This window comes from Eschrichtius robustus, chromosome X (assembly GCF_028021215.1).
Source record: "Eschrichtius robustus isolate mEscRob2 chromosome X, mEscRob2.pri, whole genome shotgun sequence".
Classification (NCBI taxonomy): Eukaryota; Metazoa; Chordata; class Mammalia; order Artiodactyla; family Eschrichtiidae; genus Eschrichtius; species Eschrichtius robustus.
This window is the reverse complement of record NC_090845.1, coordinates 54294190-54313359: the sequence shown is the minus strand read 5'-3', so window position 1 is coordinate 54313359 and position 19170 is coordinate 54294190. Positions and strand designations below refer to the sequence as shown.

General features: G+C 35.1%; 1 long non-coding RNA gene and 1 other non-coding gene across 2 annotated transcripts in view; one reads left to right on the top strand and one right to left on the bottom strand.

Annotated features, from left to right (window-relative positions):
• LOC137756967 (uncharacterized) overlaps positions 1-4062 on the top strand; it is a 237953-nt gene extending 233891 nt beyond the window's left edge. Inside the window, exon 3 of the long non-coding RNA XR_011072281.1 lies at positions 3305-4062. This is a non-coding gene — a long non-coding RNA (uncharacterized lncRNA). The remainder of the gene's footprint in view (positions 1-3304) is intronic.
• Positions 1985-2091, bottom strand: LOC137757584 (U6 spliceosomal RNA). Its single transcript, XR_011072422.1, has one exon. It is a non-coding gene; the product is annotated as a U6 spliceosomal RNA (small nuclear RNA).
• Positions 4063-19170: the final 15108 nt, after the last annotated feature.

Sequence of the window (19170 nt, the reverse complement as noted above, 5' to 3'; positions counted from 1 at the left end):
AAAATACCTCCTTCATCATCAAACAAGATCTCACTTGTGCTTTGTCTCCTTTGCTCCATTGGACTATGGGTCTTCTTTTCTCTTTGACATCCCTGGAGAACCCACCACTTCTACTGTATCCATGCCCTGGCTCTGCCAGCTTGCTAACTCTGACTCCCGGCTTCTTCAGAAAAGGAGATTGAAGAGAGATGAAGTCAAAATGAGTATTCAAGCTTGCATACCTCCAGAATTCCACCAGACAGTCTTGAATGATGTGGTAAAAATGTCAGAGACTGGAACAAAGGATTCTAGCTGAATGGTTGCAACAGAAATTCACACAGAAATTTGTAAGCTAATAATTTTTAGAAATGAATGTTAAGGAGCATTGTGAAGAAGAATTAATATTGCGGCTGATTAACTATGTAAGGAAAGACCTCTGGATTATGATTTATCTGTGGAGATAAGAGAGTTAAGGTGTGGGGTGGGGATGGGCAAGATTTTGAGAGCGTGAATTTAAAAGGAAAGAACACAGAATCAAAGGCTAAACTAGTAAATATAGGTGTAAAATGGTCTTCCGTTTATCTCTTTTAGTCTGTATCCGAACAGGCTCAAACCCTGAGAATGAGATGTAAAAGATCTATATTGTCCATTGTTTGGACAAAATCTTTTTTATAAAGGTAGAGAAAAATTATCAATAAATTGGCTCATTATTTTCCTGAACTAATTAATTCTGTTTCTGGATTTACTCATGACTGCTTAAACTATATTCAGGGCTTTTGAAAATGAAAAGAATTCATGTTTTCTTTCCTTCACTTATTTTCCACATCCATCCTTCATTAAGTATTCATAACATAAAGAATATAGCCTCGTTTTTAAAGACATCTTCCAAATTATTCCCAAAGAAAACTACATACATATGTGTTTCTCACAAATCAGGCTTTCTGCTGTAGTTACTTTGATTAGTACTTGGTTACTTTATCTTTCATTTATTCATAGAATGAAACAAAATGTGCAAGACATTTTTCTAGAGGGTATGTTGGAATATCATGATGAATAACACATAGTCTTTTATCCTTCAAGTAGCCTTCAGACTAATAAGGTGTGTATAAAACTGTACAAAACAACGTAAAAGGAATGTGATAAGTATCATTAAAGTGTTAGAGGGGTGCATATGCACCATGTGAATTCTGATGTATTAGTGTATAGTCAGGGTTCTCCAGAGAAACAAAACCAATAAGATTCATTCATTCATTCCTTCATTCATTGTAAGAATTATCTCATGTGATTATAGAGGCCAAGAAGTCCCATGACGTCTTTCTTGGTTGTAGAAGGTTCAGATGCAACAATAATTCATGTTAGACAATTCATGTTAGAAGGAATATCTTGACTTGACCCCTAGAAATTTCACTGAAGTAGAAGGCCCCTGAATTTTAGTTGGATTTATTTCTCACCCTCTAACATGCAAATGTCTTACTAATGAATATAGAGAAGTTGCTACTTCTTGATCACTAGGTCCAATCAGCATAATGTCATCAATGTAATGGATTAGTGTGATATTTTGTGGCAGGAAAAGGTGAACAAGGTCCCTGTGAACAAAATTATGACATAGGGATGGAGAGTCGTCATACCGTCTCAGGTAGGACAATGAAGGTGTATTGCTGGCCTTACTAGTTGAAAGCAAACTACTTCTGGAGGACCATATGGACAAGAATGGAGGAAAAAATCATTTATTAGATCAATAGATACACACCAAGTATCAAGGATTATGTTAACTTGCTCAAACAATGAAACCACATCTGGTACATGAGCTTCAATTGGCGTCACCACCTGCTTAAGCTTATGATAATCCACTAACATTCTTCAAGATCTGTCTTCTGCACAGGCCAAATAGGAGAGTTGAATGGGCATGTGCTAGGAATCACTACTCCTGCACATATTAAGTCCTTGATAGTGGCACTAATCTTTGCAGTCCTTCCAAGAATGCAGTATTCCTCTTTTTTATTTTTTTAATATGGAATGCTTCATGAATCTGTGTGTCATCCTTGCGCAGGGACCATGCTAATCTTCTCTGTATCTCTCCAATTCTAGTATATGTGCCGCCGAAGTGAGCACAAATATTCCTCTTAATTTACTAGTTTCTCATTTAGAGGCAATTCTAATGGCTTCCACTTAGTCTTTCCACCTTTATATTCCTCATTCCACAGATCAGGAAACCTATGTGGGGATTCTGCCAACTGCTAAGTATGTCTATTCTAATAATGCATTCTGGAACTGGGGAAGTAATCAGGGGATGAGTTCAGGAACACACTGGGCCCATTGTTAGACAGATCTGAACTAAAACTCCATTGTTCACCTGACCTTCATTAGTGATTCTTTTGGAGCGTAGTATACTTCCTCATGGGTCATAATGTGTATCTCACTTTCAGGAGCCTGTTAGCACTTGTGTCTAGTTGTTAGTCTAGAAGCAAAAGTGGGTGATGGAGGTGGATCCTTAGGAAAATCAGCATGGCAACCATCTCAAAGGAGGTCATTGTCATTTCCTCAAGCCGTCCAAGTTAATCCTCTCAGATAGAGGCGGAAAGGCTTATTCTGCTGTTGGTGGGGAGATCGATACCACAGGGGATGGGGATTCCCCTTCCACTGGGAATCAGGAGGTCACTTCCACTGAGATTGTATAGGCAACTTCCACTGGGAATGGGGAGGCCTCTTCCACTAGCAATAAAAACTCATCAGGATTTAAAGGTTCAATGTCTCCAGCTTCATGAGATCTTCCCACACATTCCAATCTCAATTTACAGGATACTATTATTTCCCAGTATATGACCTCACTTTAACAGTAGACAAGGCTGGGAGTTCAACTAACACTCTAATTTAGCCAATACAAGATGAAGTTTTGCACATAATTTTCAACAATTTCAGCCCTCTGACTACAGGAAATAAGGGACTCCTTCAGGGTACACATAGAAGATCTTAGGTTGTTATGCACCTCTTGAACTGAAATTTGAGTCCCTGAGCTCATTCTTTTCTTTCACCACTTTATCTAGAAACATTAGGGGTAGTCAGTTTTCTAAAAATGTTTGAAAGCTTCATATATATTATCTCATTATCTTATTTAAATCTAATCAGATTAGAGAGTCAATTCCAGAAACCCCAGAACAGTTTCAGAAAACTCATATTTAAAATTATTTTACTCTTTAACCACTCTCTGTACCAAAATCTATTTTACTCAGAGATCTCCAGAGGAAAAAAAAACCAATAAGACATTTATTTGTTTATCTATTTATTTATTCATTCATTCATTTATTCATTTATTTATTTATTATAGGAATTGTTTAAAGTGATTACAGAGGCCGAGAAGTCCCACAATCTACTGTCTACAATACAGAGACCCAGGAAATCCAGTGGTATAATTCAGTCTGAGTCTGAAGACCAGAGAACCAGGGAGCCAGAGGTTTAAGTCACAGACCGAGTTTTAAGGCCTGAAAATGAAGAGCATCAATGTCTGATGGGGAGAAGATGGATGTCCCAGCTCAGGCAGAGAGAACAAATTTGCCCATCCTCTTCCTCATTGTTCTACTCAGGACCTCAATAGATTGAATGTTTCCCAACAGCATTGATGATGGTGATCTTCATTACTCAGTCTAGCAATTCAAATGCTAATCTCTTCCATAAATACCCACAAAGATCCACCCAGAAATAATGTTTTACCAGATATCTGGGCATCCCTTAGCCCAGTCAAGTTGACACGTTAAAATTAATCATAACAGCGAGTAAAGGAGTTTCTCATTGATGCTTGCATAGTCCTGACATGGCAAGTTATATATACTTTTTAGAAATGTATAATTACATATATTATAAAGCATAGATCTTCAGTGTATAACTCCCTGACTTTCAACACATGCATATACCCGTGTAACCTGTAACACTATCAATATTTCCATAATTTCAGAAAGTTCCCTGATGTCTAGTCATAATCAATTACCTGCCATCATCTGACCAGCCCCTTTTCTGATCTTTTTCCACCACAGATTAATTTTGCCAGTTTTAGAACTTATATAAATGGAATGATACATATATAGTATAGTATTGAGTCTGGCTTGTTTCACTGAGCATTTATGTTTTTGAAATTTATGTATGTTGAAGCAGATATCAGTAATTTGTTCCTTTTGATTTTATAATATCCCATTGTATAAATATATCACAATTTGTTTATCCATTTCCCATTACTGGATATTTATATTGTTTCAAGTTTTCATTAGGTATAAGCACACCTAAGCCCTAAGGATAAGATGCTATGAACTTTTCTGTACAAGTATTTATGTAGTCATATTTTTTTCATGGGTAAATGTATAGGTGTTTAATGGCTATGTTGTATTGTAAATGTATGTTTAACATTTTAAGCACTGACACACTGTTTTCCAAAGTACTTTTATAATTTTATACATATACTAGCCAAGTCTGAGAGTTCCAGTTGCTCTATATCCTTGTCAGTCATTAATTTTAAGCATTACAGTGGATATGTAGTTGTGTCTTTTTTTTTTTTTGGAAAGATTAAAGATTTTTAGTTGCAGTAAAAATATATATATATCACAAAATTTGCCATTCTAACCATTTTTATGTACAATTCAATGACATTAATTACACAATTCACACAATTATGCAGCCTTCACCACTATCTGTCTCCAAAACTTTTTATCATCCTCAAACAGAAACTCTGTAACCACTCAACAGTAACACCCTATTATCCCCTCTCCCCAGCCCCTGGTAAGCTCTAACATACTTTCTGTCTCTATGAATTTTCCTATTCTAGATACTTCATAAAAGTGGAATCATACAATATTTGTCCTTTATAGTCTGGTTAGTTTCACTTAGCATGTTTATAAGGGTGATATATGTATCAGAACTTCATTCCCATTTATGGTTAAATAATATCCTATTATATATATATATATATATATATATATATATATATATATATATATATATATATATATATATATATATATATATATATGTATATATATACACATACATTTTGTTTATCCATTTATTTGTTGATGGACACTTGGGTTAGTTCTACCTTTTGATTCCTGTGAATAATGCTGCAATGAATATTTATATACAAGTATCTATTTTTAATTCCTCTGAGTATTATACGTAGGAGTGGATGGCTAGGTCAAACATTTCCATAGAGGCTGTATCCTTTTACACCCCCACCAGCAACATATGAAGATTGCAATGTCTCCATGTTCCCATGACCACTTTTTTTTCTTTCTTTTAAATTACAGCCATCTTACTAAGTGTGAAAAGATTTTGTAAGTGTGAAACTTATTTTGGTTTTGGTTTGCATTTTGCTAATAACTAAGAATGTTGAACATTTATTCAGTGTTAATTGGTTATTTGTATATCTTCTTTGGAGAAGTGTCTATACAAGCCCTTTGCCTATTTTAAATTGTTTTCTTTTTTGTTGTTGAATTTTAAGATTTCTTTATATATTTCAGATATTAAACCCGATTTTTTGTGTGCTGAACTTGTGGTAGTTTACAACTTTGTTGTATTTGTTAAATAGTCGTAATACCTTTCTTGTGGATTCTTTGAAATTTTCTAATACAGGTATGTCATCTAGAATAGAAATTACCTTTACTTTCCAATTCAGATGCCACTTACTTATTTTACTTGTCTAACCAGTCTGGGTAGAACTTTCAGTAAATTGTTCAATAGCAATGGTGAAAGCAAGCATTCCATTAATTCATTTGCGTTAATTTGTCTGTATGATGTAAGATAGTGGTCTACTTACAGTATTTTGCATGTGACTGTCCAGTTTTCCCAACACCATTTATTGAAGATACTTTCCATTCTCCATTGTATGTTCTTTGCTCCTTTATCATAGATTAATTGACCACAAGTGCGTGGGTTTATTTCTGGGCTCTCAATTTTGTTCTATTGATCAGTGTGTCTGTTTTTCTGCCAATACCATGCTATTTTCATTATTGTATCTTTGAAGTATAATTTGAAATCAGGGAGTGTGATACCTCTAGCTTTTTCCTTTTGTTCTCAGGATTGCTTTGGCTATTTGGGGTCTTTTGTGATACCATATAAATTTCAGGAATTTTAATTCTATTTCTGTGAAAAATGTCATTGGGATTTTCACAGGGATCACATTGAATATGGAGGTTGCTTTAGGTAATATGGACATTTTAACAATATTAATTCTTCCAATCCATGAACATAGAAAAGATTTTCCATTTCTTTGTGTCTTCAATTTCTTTCAAAAATGTCTTATTATTTTCAATGTACAGGTTCTTTACTTCCTTGGTTAAATTTATTCTTTATGTTCAAGTTCAAAATAGGATTGTTTCCTTAATTTCTCTTTCTCTTTTTACTGTATACAAGCACAGCAGATTTTTTTTATTATTTATTTTATAACCTGCAAGTTTATTGTATTCATTTGTTCATACTAATCTATTACAATTTTTGTATTTCTGTGGTATCAATTGTAACTAATTTTTCATTTCGGATTTTCTTCATTTGAGCCTTTTCTCTCTTTCTTTTAGACAGTCTAGATAAAACTTTGTCAATTTTACCTTTTCAAAGAATCAGCTATAGAACAAACAAAACCCAAAGTTAGTAGAAGGAAAGAAATCATAAAGATCAGAGCAGAAATAAATGAAATAGAAACGAAGAAAACAACAGCAAAGATCAATAAAACTAAAAACTGGTTCTTTGAGAAAAAGAAAATTGATAAACTTTATACCAGACACATCAAGAAATAAAGGGAGATGACTCAAATCAGATTAGACATGAAAAAGGAGAAGTTACAACTGACACCATAGAAATACAAAGTATCATAAAAGATTACTACAAGCAAGTATATGCCAATAAGATGGACAACCTGGAAGAAATGGACAAATTCTTAGAAAAGCACAACGTTGCAAGACTGAACCAAGAAGAAATAGAAAATATGGACAGACCAATCACAAGTAATGAAATTGAAACTGTGATTGAAAATCTTCCACCAAACAAAATCCAGGACCAAATGGCTTCACAGGTGAATTCTATAAAACATTTAGAGAAGAGTTAACACCTATCCTTCTCAAACTCTTGCAAAAAATTGCAGATGATGGAACACACCCAAACTCATTCTGCGAGGCTACCATTACCCTGATGCCAAAATCAGACAAAGATATCACAAAAAAGAAAACTAGAGGCCAATATTACTGATGCACATAGACGTAAATATCCTCAACAAAATACTAGCAAACAGAATCCAACAATATATTAAAAGTTTCATACACCATGAGCAAGTGAGATTTACTCCAGGGATGCAAGGATTCTTCAATATATGCAAATCAATCAATGTGATACATTATATTAATAAATTAAAGAATAAAAACCATATGATCATCTCAGTAGATGCAGAAAAAGCTTTTGACAAAATCCAACACCCATTTATGATAAAAACCGTCCAGAAAGTGGGCATAGAGGGAACCTACCTCAACATAATAAAGGCCATATATGACAAACCCACAGCAAACATCATTCTCAATGGTGAAAAACCAAAAGCATTTCCTCTAAGAACAGGAACGAGACAAGTATGTCCACTCTTGCCACTATTATTCAACATAGTTTTGGAAGTCCTAGCCATGGCACTCAGAGAAGAAAAGAAATAAATCCAAATCGGAAAAGAAGAAGTAAAACTGTCACTGTTTGCAGATTACATGATACTATACATAGAAAATACGAAAGATGTTACCAGAAAAATACCAGAGCTAATTAAAGAATTTGGTAAAGTTGCAGGATACAAAATAAATACACGGAAATCTCTTGCATTCCTATACACTAACAATGAAGGGGGGTAAAGAGAAATTAAGGAAACAATCCCATGTACCATAGCAACAAAAAGAATAAAATACCTAGGAATAAACCTACGTAAGGATGAAAAAGAGCTGTACTCAGAAAACTATAAAACACTGATGAAAGAAATCAAAGATGACATAAACAGATGGAGAGATATACCATGTTCTTGGATTGGAAAAATCAGTATTGTGAAAATGACTATACCACCCAAAGCAATCTAAAGACTCAATGCAATTCCTGTCAAATTACCAAATGGCATTTTCAACAGAACTAGAACAAAGTTTTTTTCAATTTGTATGGAAACACAAAAGACCCTGAAGAGGCAAAGCAATCTTGAGAAAGAAAAATGGAGCTGGAGGAATCAGGCTCCCTGACTTCAGACTAAACTACAAAGCTACAGGAATCAAGTCAGTATGGTACTGGCACAAAAATAGAAATATAGATCAATCGAACAGGATAGAAAGCCCAGAGGCAAACCCACGCACCTATGCTCACCTAATCTATGACAAAAGAGGCAAGAATATGCAATGGAGAAAAGACAGCCTCTTCAATAAGTGGTGCTGGGAAAACTGGACAGCTACATGTCAAAGATTGAAATTAGAACACTCCCTAACACCGTACACAAAATAAACTCCAAATGGATTAAAGATCTAAAAGTAAGACCAGACACTCTAAAACTCTTAGAGGAAAACAAAGGCCAAACACTCTTTGACAGAAGTCACGGCAAGATCTTTTTGACCCACCTCCTAGAGTAATGAAAATTAAAATAAAAATAAACAAATGAGACATAAATAAACTTAAAAACTTTTGCACAGCAAAGGACACCATAAACAAGACAAAAATACAACCCTCAGAATGAGAGAAAATATTTGTAAATGAAGCAACTGACACAGAATTAATCTCCAAAATATACAAGCAGCTCATACAGCTCAATATCACAAAAACAAACAACCCAATCCAAAAATGGGCAGAAGACCTAAATAGACATTTCTCCAGAGAAGACATATAGATGGCCAACAAACACATGAAAAGATGCTCAGCATCACTAATTATTAGAGAAATGCAAATCAAAACCACAATGAGGTATCACCTCACACTGGTCAGAATGGCCATCATCAAAAAATCTACAGGCAATAAATGCTGGAGAGGGTGTGGAGAAAAGGGAACCTTCATACACTGTTGGTTGGAATGTAAATTGATACAGCCACTATTGAAAACAGTATGGACGTTCCTTAAAAAACTAAAAAGGAACTACCATATGATCCAACAACAGTCCCACTATTGAACATATACCCAGAGAAAACCATAATTCAAAAATATGCATGCACCCCTATGTTCATAGCAGCACTATGTACGATAGCCAGGACATGGAAGCAACCTAAATGCCCATCAACAGGGGAATGGATAAAGACGTGGTACATATATACAACTGACAATATATACAATATTACTCAGCCATAAAATGGAATGAAAGTGGGTCATTTGTAGAGACATGGATGGACCTAGAGAGTGTCATATAGATTGAAGTAAGTCAGAAAGAGAAAAGCAAATATCTTATAATAACGCATATATGTGGAATCTAGAAAAATGGTATAGATGATCTTATTTGCAAAGCAGAATTAGAGACATAGACGTAGAAAACAAATGTATGGATACCAAGGGGGAAAGGGGTGGGGAGGGAGGAATTGGGAGACTGGGATTGACACATATACATTATTGATACTACGTATAAAATAGACAACTGATGGGAACATACTGTATAGCGCAGTGAACTCTAGCTAATGCACTGTGGTACCCTAAATGAGAAGGAAGTCCAAAAGTGATGGGATATCTGTGTGTGTATGACTGATTCATTTTGTTGTGCAGTGGAGGCTAACACAACATTGTAAAGCAACCATACTCCAATAAAAATTAATAAAATCCCAATATTATGAGATTTAATATTTAATGTAAAGGGTATGAGAAAGCCAGAGAGCAGATTAAAAAAAAAAAAGAATCAGGTATAAGTTTCATTGATATTTTCTAGTATCCTTTCAGTTTCTATTTCATTAATTTCTGCTCTGATTTTTATTTCTTTCCTTCTACTGATCTGGGGTTAGTTTGTTTTTTTTTTCTATTTCTTTTAGGTATAAGGTTAAATTGTTTATTTGATATTTATCTTGTTTCTTGCAGTAAGCCTGTATTGCTATTAACCCCTCTTAGTACAGCTTTTGCTGCATCTCATAGATTTTGGCATGTCATATTTTCATTTTTAATTGTCTTCAGATATTTTTAAAACTTTCTCTTTTGATTTATTTGTTAACCCAGTAGCATGTTGTTTAGTATCCACATATTTGTGATTTTTCCAGTTTTATTCTTCTACTTGATTTTTATTTTCATACCATTGTTGTTGAAAAAGTTGCTTGATATGATTTCAGTCTTTTTAAATTTATTGAGACATTTTGTGCCCCAACATATAATTGATCCTTGAGAATGTTCCCTGCACACGTGAGAAGAATGTGTATTCTGCTGCTTTTGGATGGAATGTTCTATAAATATGTATTGTCAATTGATCTAATGTTCCATTTAAGGCCATGGTTTCCTTGTTGACTTTCTGTCTGGATGATCTATCTTTTGATGTAAGTGGAGTGTTAAAGTTCCCTACTATTATTGTGTTGCTATCAATTTCTCCCTTTAATGGTGTTAATAATTGCTTTATATATTTTGGTACTTTTATGTTAGGTGCATATATATTAATAAATGCTATGTCTTCTTGACGGATTGTTCCCTTTATCATTATATGACATTCAACTTTGTCTCTTGTTACCTTTTTGGCTTGTAGTCTATTTTGTCTGATATGAATATAGCTACACCTGATTTCTTTTGGCTGCCATTCACTTGCAGTATCATCTTCCATCCCTTCACTTTGAGTCTATGTTTGTCTTTAGAGCTGAGATGAGTCTTCCATAGGCAGTGTATTATTGGGTCCTGTTTTTAATCCATCCAGTCACTCTGTGTCCTTTGGTGAATTTAATGCATTTACATTTAGGGTAATTTATTACTACATACAGACTTAGTTCTGCCATTTTATCTTTTGTTTTCTGGCTCTTCTGTATCTCCATTACTTTTTTTTTCTTGTGTTCCTGTCTGCCATTTTAGTTTGGTGTTTTCTGATGTTTTCCCAACTTCCTCTTTTTTATATTCTATGACTCTGCTCTATGTTTATGTTTTGTGGTTACCCTGAGGTTTGCATATAAATTCTCATAGATAAAATTGTCCTTTTTATGCCGACAACATCTTATCTTCATATACCTATACAAGTTCCAAGCTTTTCTTCTTCCCCTTTTATGTTTTGTTGTGTTAAATTATCCATTTTTATGTTGTGAGTTTGTTAGCAAACTGAGATAGCTATAGTTATTTTTCCTTCTGTTATTGATTTCATTCCATTTTAGTAATTAAAGATACCTTATATGATTTCAATACATTTTAAAATATTGAGAATTGTTTTGTGGCTTAACATTTGGTCTATCCTGGAGAATGTTTCATGTGCACTAGAGTATAATGTATATTCTGCTGTTTTGGGATGGAATGTTCTAAATCATTCTAATTGGTTTATAGTGTTGTTCAAATCCTCTATTTTCTATTGACATTCTGCTTAGATATTCTATACATTTTTAAATGTAGTGTATGTAAGTCTCCAAGTATTATTGCATGACTGTTGATCGCTCCCTTAAATTTTTAAAATATTTTATTATTTTTATAAAAATTGTATATATGTAAGATGTATAACACGATATTTTGATATGTAAACATTGTGATGATTACTACCAGTCAAGTTGATTAAAATAGCCATCACCTCACATACTTACCATTTTGTGTGTGGGGGGTGGGAAAACAAAAGCTACACTCAGAAAATTTCAATTATACAGTACAGTATTATTAATGATAGTATCATGCTGTACATTAAATCTCTGGAGGTTATTTATCCTACATAACTGAAACTTTTTATCGTTTGACCGACATATCCTCATTTTTCCCACTCCCCATCCCCTGGCAACCACAACTCTACTCTCTATATTTATGAATTCCACTGTTTTAGATTCCACATATAAGTGCAATCTTGCAGTTTTTTTCATTCTCTGTCTGAATTATTTCAGTTAGCATAATGTCCTCCTGATATATCCATGTTGTGGCAAATGGCAGGATTAAATTTTTAGAGAATAAATAATATTCCATGTATTATTTATTCCATAAATAATATTCCATAGATATATGTGTGTGTTTCACATTTTTTAAATCTATTATCCATTGATATACACTTAGGTTGTTACCATATCTTGGCTACTGTGAGTAATGCTGCAATGACCATGAGACTGCAGACACCTCTTCAGCATAATTCTTTTATTTCCCTTGGAAATATACCCAGTTGTGGAATTGCTGTATGAATTGACATCCCTACCAAGAGTGTACAAGGGTTCCTTTGCTCCACATTCTTGCCAACACCTGTTACCTTTTTTCTTTTTCATAATAGCCATCCTAATACATCCTAATACATGTGAAATAACTCACTGTGGTTTTGCTTTGCATTTCCCTGACAATTAGTGATGTTGAGCACATTTTTATATACCTGTTGGCCATTTGTACATTTCTAGAAAAATGTTTATTCATGTCATTTGCCCATTTTAATTAAGTTGTTTGTGATTTTGCTCTTGAGTTGTGCAAATTCCTTATATATTTTGGATATTAAACCCTTATGAGAAATATGGTTTGCAATTATTTTCTCCCAAATCATGGGCTGACTTTTAAATTTAGTGTTTTCTTTTTGAGGAAAGTTTTTTTAGTTTGATGTAGTCCCATTTGTTTACTTTTGGTTTTGTGCCTGTACTTTTGGTGTCATATCAAAAAATCATTGCCAAGACCAATGTAAATGAGATTTTCCCCTATTTTCTTCTTTATTGATTTTAAGGTTTCCGGTGTTATTTTTTTTTTAAGTAAAATTCCCATTTATCCTCCCACAACTGATGCCATTTTGATCTTCACGTGTAATAGTTTTCTTCAGTTTTATGTTTACTTTTTTTTTCACACACACACACTGTATTTTATTTTTACAAGAGATAGACTGACACCAAGCATTGTACATGGATGACCACAACAAAAGCAACAATGATTGCAATTACCAAACATGAAACACACTCATACTATGTCATAATATTGACATTCAGTCCAGTAATCCTCCACTGTAACAGCTCCTTTACTTTGCAGTGAAAATTGATTTGTATGTTCTTTGCCTCTGAGTCCTTGTGGGATTTTTTTTTAATTCAAACAGAAAGTCACAAAAATTATACTCATCCTCATCAGTTCACTCAGTCCCATGTAATTAATTTTTTTTTCATCTTGATCTTTTGTTAGCACTTTTATGAGTTCATCAGTTTTTCATTAGAGTTCTGAAAATGCTTATTCATTCAGTTCAGCAGTACAGTCAGTTACCAGAAACCTGTACTTGTCAGAGTCTTTTCCATGAATTTCTTGAAGATGAAACCCTTTTATAGGAACATATTTGTAAAAGCATCAGAGTACACCCAGAACTGTCTGTAAATGACAAAAGACTTAAAAATGACCACGGTTAAAGATTTGATGAAAGTTCATAATAATGCAGTTGACAAGAAAATTAGTTATTTCTGAGATATACATTTTAAAGTAATAACTAGGATTATGACTTATAACATTATACCAGAACATATAAGATTTTTAGAAATTTCATGTAATGTCTGAAACATTTATATTAACATATTTCCATACCAATAACCCAATGAAAGTTTAGTATTAGTTGTTCTAGTTTTTTGTTTCTTTATACTGCAGGTTCTTATTAGTCATCAATTTTATACTCATCAGTGTATACATGTCAACTCCAATCGCCCAATTCAGCATACCACCATCCCCACCCCACTGCAGTTTTCCCCCCTTGGTGTCCATATGTCTGTTCTCTACATCTGTGTCTCAACTTCTGCCCTGCAAATGGACTCATCTGTACCATTTTTCTAGGTTCCACATACATGCATTAATATACGATATTTGTTTTTCTCTTTCTGACTTACTTCACTCTGTATGACAGTCTCCTTTTTATGGCTGAGTAATATTCCATTGTATATATGTACCACAACTTCTTTATCCATTCGTCTGTTGATGGGCATTTAGGTTGCTTCCATGACCTGGCTATTGTAAATAGTGCTGCAATGAACATTCGTGTACATGTGTCTTTTTGAATTATGGTTTTCTCTGGGTATATGCCCAGTAGTGGGATTGCTGGGTCATATGGTAATTCTATTTGTAGTTTTTTAAGGAACCTCCATATGGTTCTCCATAGTGGCTGTATCAATTTACATTCCCACCAACAGTGCAAGAGGGTTCCCTTTTCTCCACACCCTCTCCAGCATTTGTTGTTTGTAGATTTTCTGATGATGCCCATTCTAACTGGTGTGAGGTGACACCTCATTGTAGTTTTGATTTGCATTTCTCTAATAATTAGTGATGTTGAGCATCTTTTCATGTGCTTCGTGGCCATCTGTATGTCTTCTTTGGAGAAATGTCTATTTAGGTCTTCTGCCCATTTTTGGATTGGGGTGTTTGTTTCTTTAATATTGAGCTGAATGAGCTGTTTATATATTTTGGAGATTAATACTTTGCTGATTCGTTTGCAAATATTTTCTCCCATTCTGAGGGTTGTCTTTTTGTCTTATTTATGGTTTCCTTTGCTGCGCAAAAGCTTTGAAGTTTCATTAGGTCCCATTTGTTTATTTTTGTTTTTATTTCCATTACTCTAGGAGGTGGATCAAAAAAGATCTTGCTGTGATTTATGTCAAAGAGTGTTCTTCCTATGTTTTCCTCTAAGAGTTTTATAGTGTCCAGGCTTACATTTAGGTCTCTAATCCATTTTGAGTTTATTTTTGTGTATGGTGTTAGGGAGTGTTCTAATTTCATTCTTTCACATGTACCTGTCCAGTTTTCCCAGCACCACTTATTGAAGTGACTGTCTTTTCTCCATTGTATATCCTTGCCTCCTTAGTCATAGATTAGTTGACCATAGGTGCGTGGGTTTATCTCTGGGCTTTCTATCTTGTTCCATTGATCTATGTTTCTGCTTTTGTGCCAGTACCATATTGTCTTGATTACTGTAGCTTTGTAGTATAGTCTGAAGTCAGGGAGTCTGGTTCCTCCAGCTCCGTTTTTATCCCTCAAGACTGCTTTGGCTATTCGGGGTCCTTTGTGTCTCCATACAAATTTTAAGATGATTTGTTCTAGCTCCGTAAAAAATGCCATTGGTAATTTGATAGGGATTGCATTGAATCTGTAGATTGCTTTGGGTAATATAGTCATTTTCACAATGTTGATTCTTCCAATCCAAGAACATGGTATATCTCTCCATCTGTTGGTATCATTATTAATTTCTTTCATCAGTGTCTTATAGTTTTCTGCATACAGGTCTTTTGTCTCCCTAGGTAGGTTTATTCCTAGGTATTTTATTCTTTTTGTTGCAATGGTAAATGGGAGTGTTTCCATAATTTCTCTTTCAGATTTTTCATCATTAGTGTATAGGAATGCAAGAGATTTCTGTGCATTAATTTTGTATCCTACAACTTTACCATATTCATTAATTAGCTCTAGCAGTTTTCTGGTGGCAGTTTTAGGATTCTCTATGTATAGTATCATGTCATCTGCAAACAGTAACAGTTTTACTTCTTCTTTTCCAATTTGTATTCCTTTTATTTCTTTTTCTTCTCTGATTGCTGTAGCTAGGACTTCCAGAACTATGTTGAATAATAGTGCTGAGAGTGGACATCCTTGTCTCGTTCCTCATCTTAGAGGAAATGCTTTCAGTTTTTCACCATTGAGAATGATGTTTGCTGTGGGTTTGTCATATATGGCCTTTATTATGTTGAGGTAGGTTCCCTCTATGCCCACTTTCTGGAGAGTTTTTATCATAAATGGGTGTCGAATTTTGTCAAAACTTTTTTCTGCATCTATTGAGATGATCATATGGTTTTTATTCTTAAATTTGTTAATATGGTGTATCACATTCATTGATTTGCGTATATTGAAGAATCCTTGCATCCTTGGGATAAATCACACATGATCGTGGTGTATGATCCTCCTAATGTGTTGTTGGATTCTGTTTTCTAGTATTTTGTTGAGGATTTTTGCATCTGTATTCATCAGTGATATTGGTCTGTAATTTTCTTTTTTTGTAGTGTCTTTGTCTGGTTTTGGTATCAGGGTGATGGTGGCCTCATAGAATGAGTTTGGGAGTGTTCCTTCCTCTGCAATATTTGGAAGAGTTTGAGGATAGGTGTTAGCTCTTTTCTAAATGTTTGATAGAATTCACCTGTGAAGCCATCTGGTCCTGGACTTTTGTTTGCTGGAAGATTTTTAATCACAGTTTCAATTTCATTACTTGTGATTGGTCTCTTCGTATTTTCTGCTTCTTCCTGGTTCAGTGTTGGAAGGTTATACATTTCTAAGACTTTGTCTATTTCTTCCAGGTTGTCCATTTTATTGGCATAGAGTTGCTTGTAGTAGTCTCTTAAGATGCTTTGTATTTCTGCGGTGTCTGTTGTAACTTCTCCTTTTTCATTTCTCATTTTATTGATTTGAGTCCTCTCCCTCTTTTTCTTGATGAGTCTGGTAAATGGCTTATCAATTTTCTTTATCTTCTCAAAGAACCAGCTTTTAGTTTTATTGATCTTTGTTATTGTTTTCTTTGTTTCTATTTCATTTATTTCCACTCTGATCTTTATGATTTCTTTCCTTCTGCTAACTTTGGGTTTTGTTTGTTCTTCTTTCTCTAGTTACTTTAGGTGTAAGGTTAGATTGTTTACTTGAGATTTTTCTTGTTTCTTTAGGTAGGCTTGTATAGCTATAAGCTTCCCTCTTAGAAATGCTTTTGCTGCATCCCATAGGTTTTGGGTCGTCGTGTTTTCATTGTCATTTGTCTCTAGGTATTTTTTGATTTCCTCTTTGATTTCTTCAGTGATCTCTTGGTTATTTAGTAACGTATTGTTTAGCCTCCATGTGTTTGTGTTTTTTATGTTTTTTCCCTGTAATTCATTTCTAATCTCATAGCGTTGTGGTCAGAAAATATGCTTGATATGATTTCAATTTTCTTAAATTTACTGAGGCTTGATTTGTGACCCAAGATGTGATCTATCCTGGAGAATGTTCCATGCGCACTTGAGAAGAACGTGTAATCTGCTGTTTTTGGATGGAATGTCCTATAAATATCAATTAAATCTATCTGGTCTATTGTGTCATTTAAAGCTTCTGTTTCCTTATTTATTTTCATTTTGGATGATCTGTCCATTGGTGTAAGTGAGGTGTTAAAATCCCCCACTATTACTGTGTTACTGTCAATTTCCTCTTTTATAGCTGTTAGCAGCTGCCTTATGTATTGTGGTGCTCCTATGTTGGGTGCATATATATTTATAATTGTTATATCTTCTTCTTGGATTGATCCCTTGATCATTATGTAGTGTCCTTCCTTGTCTCTTGTAACATTCTTTATTTTAAAGTCTATTTTATCTGATATGAGTATAGCTACTCCAGCATTCTTTTGATTTCCATTTGCATGGAATATCTTTTTCCATCCGCTCACTTTCAGTCTGTATGTGTCCCTAGGTCTAAAGTGGGTCCCTTGTAGACAGCATATATATGGGTCTTGTTTTTGTATCCATTCAGCAAGCCTGTGTCTTTTGGTTGGAGCATTTAATCCATTCACGTTTAAGGTAATTATCGATATGTATGTTCCTATGACCATTTTCTTAATTGTTTTGGGTTTGTTTTTGTAGGTCCTTTTCTTCTCTTGTGTTTGCCACTTAGAGAAGTTCCTTTAGCATTTGTTGTAGAGCTGGTTTGGTGGTGCTGAATTCTCTTAGCTTTTGCTTGTCTGTAAAGCTTTTGATTTCTCCATCGTATCTGAATGAGATCCTTGCCGGGTAGAGTAATCGTGGTTGTAGGTTCTTCCCTTTCATCACTTTAAGTATATCATGCCACTCCCTTCTGACTTGTAGAGTTTCTGCTGAGAAATCAGCTGTTAACCTTATGGGAGTTCCCTTATATGTTATTTGTCGTTTTTCCCTTGCTGCTTTCAATAATTTTTCTTTGTCTTTAATTTTTGTCAATTTGATTACTATGTGTCTCGGTGTGTTTCTCCTTGGGTTTATCCCGTATGGGACTCTCTGCGCTTCCTGGACCTGGGTGGATATTCCCTTTCCCATGTTAGGGAAGTTTTTGACTATAGTCTCTTCAGATATTTTCTTGAGTCCTTTCTCTCTCTCTTCTCCTTCTGGGACCCCTATAATGCGAATGTTGTTGCATTTAATGTTGTCCCATAGGTCTCTTAGGCTGTCTTCATTTCTTTTCATTCTTTTTTCTTTAGTCTGTTCCGCAGCAGTGAATTCCACCATTCTGTCTTCCAGGTCACTTATCCGTGCTTCTGCCTCAGTTATTCTGCTATTGATTCCTTCTAGTGTAGTTTTCATTTCAATTATTGTATTGGTCATCTCTGTTTGTTCTTTAATTTTTCTAGGTCTTTGTTAATCATTTCTTGCATCTTCTCAATCTTTGCCTCCATTATTATTCCGAGGTCCTGGATCATCTTCACTATCATTATTCTGAATTCTTCTGGAAGGTTGCCTATCTCCACTTCATTTAGTTGTTTTTCTGGGGTTTTTTCTTGTTCCTTCATTTGGTATATAGCCCTCTGCCTTTTCATCTTGTCTATCTTTCTGTAAATGTGGTTTCTGTTCCACAGGCTGCAAGACTGTAGTTTTTCTTGCTTCTGCTGTCTGCCCTCTGGTAGTTGAGGCTATCTAAGAGGCTTGATAGGAGGCTTTGGAGGTGGGTAGAGCTGACTGTTGCTGTGTTGGTCAGAGCTCTGTAAAACTTTAATCCACTTGACTGTTGATGGGTGGGGCTGGATTCCCTCCCTGTTGGTTGTTTTGCCTGAGGCAACCCAACACTGGAGCCTACCTGGGCTCTTTGGTGGGGCTAATGGCAGACTCTGTGAGGGCTCACGCCAAGGAGTACTTCCCAGAACCTCCGCTGCCTGTGTCCTTGTCCCCACAGTGAAACAGAGCCAGCCCCCACCTCTGCAGGAGACCCTCCAACACTAGCAGGTAGGTCTGGTTCAGTCTCCCCCAGGGTCAGTGCTCCTTCCCCCAGGTCCCGATGCGCACACTATTCCATGTGTGCCCTCCAGGAGTGGGGTCTCTTTTTCCCCCAGTCCTGTCGAAGTCCTGCAATCAATTCCCACTAGGCTTCAAAGTCTGGTTCTCCATGAATTCCTCCTCCCGTTGCCGGACC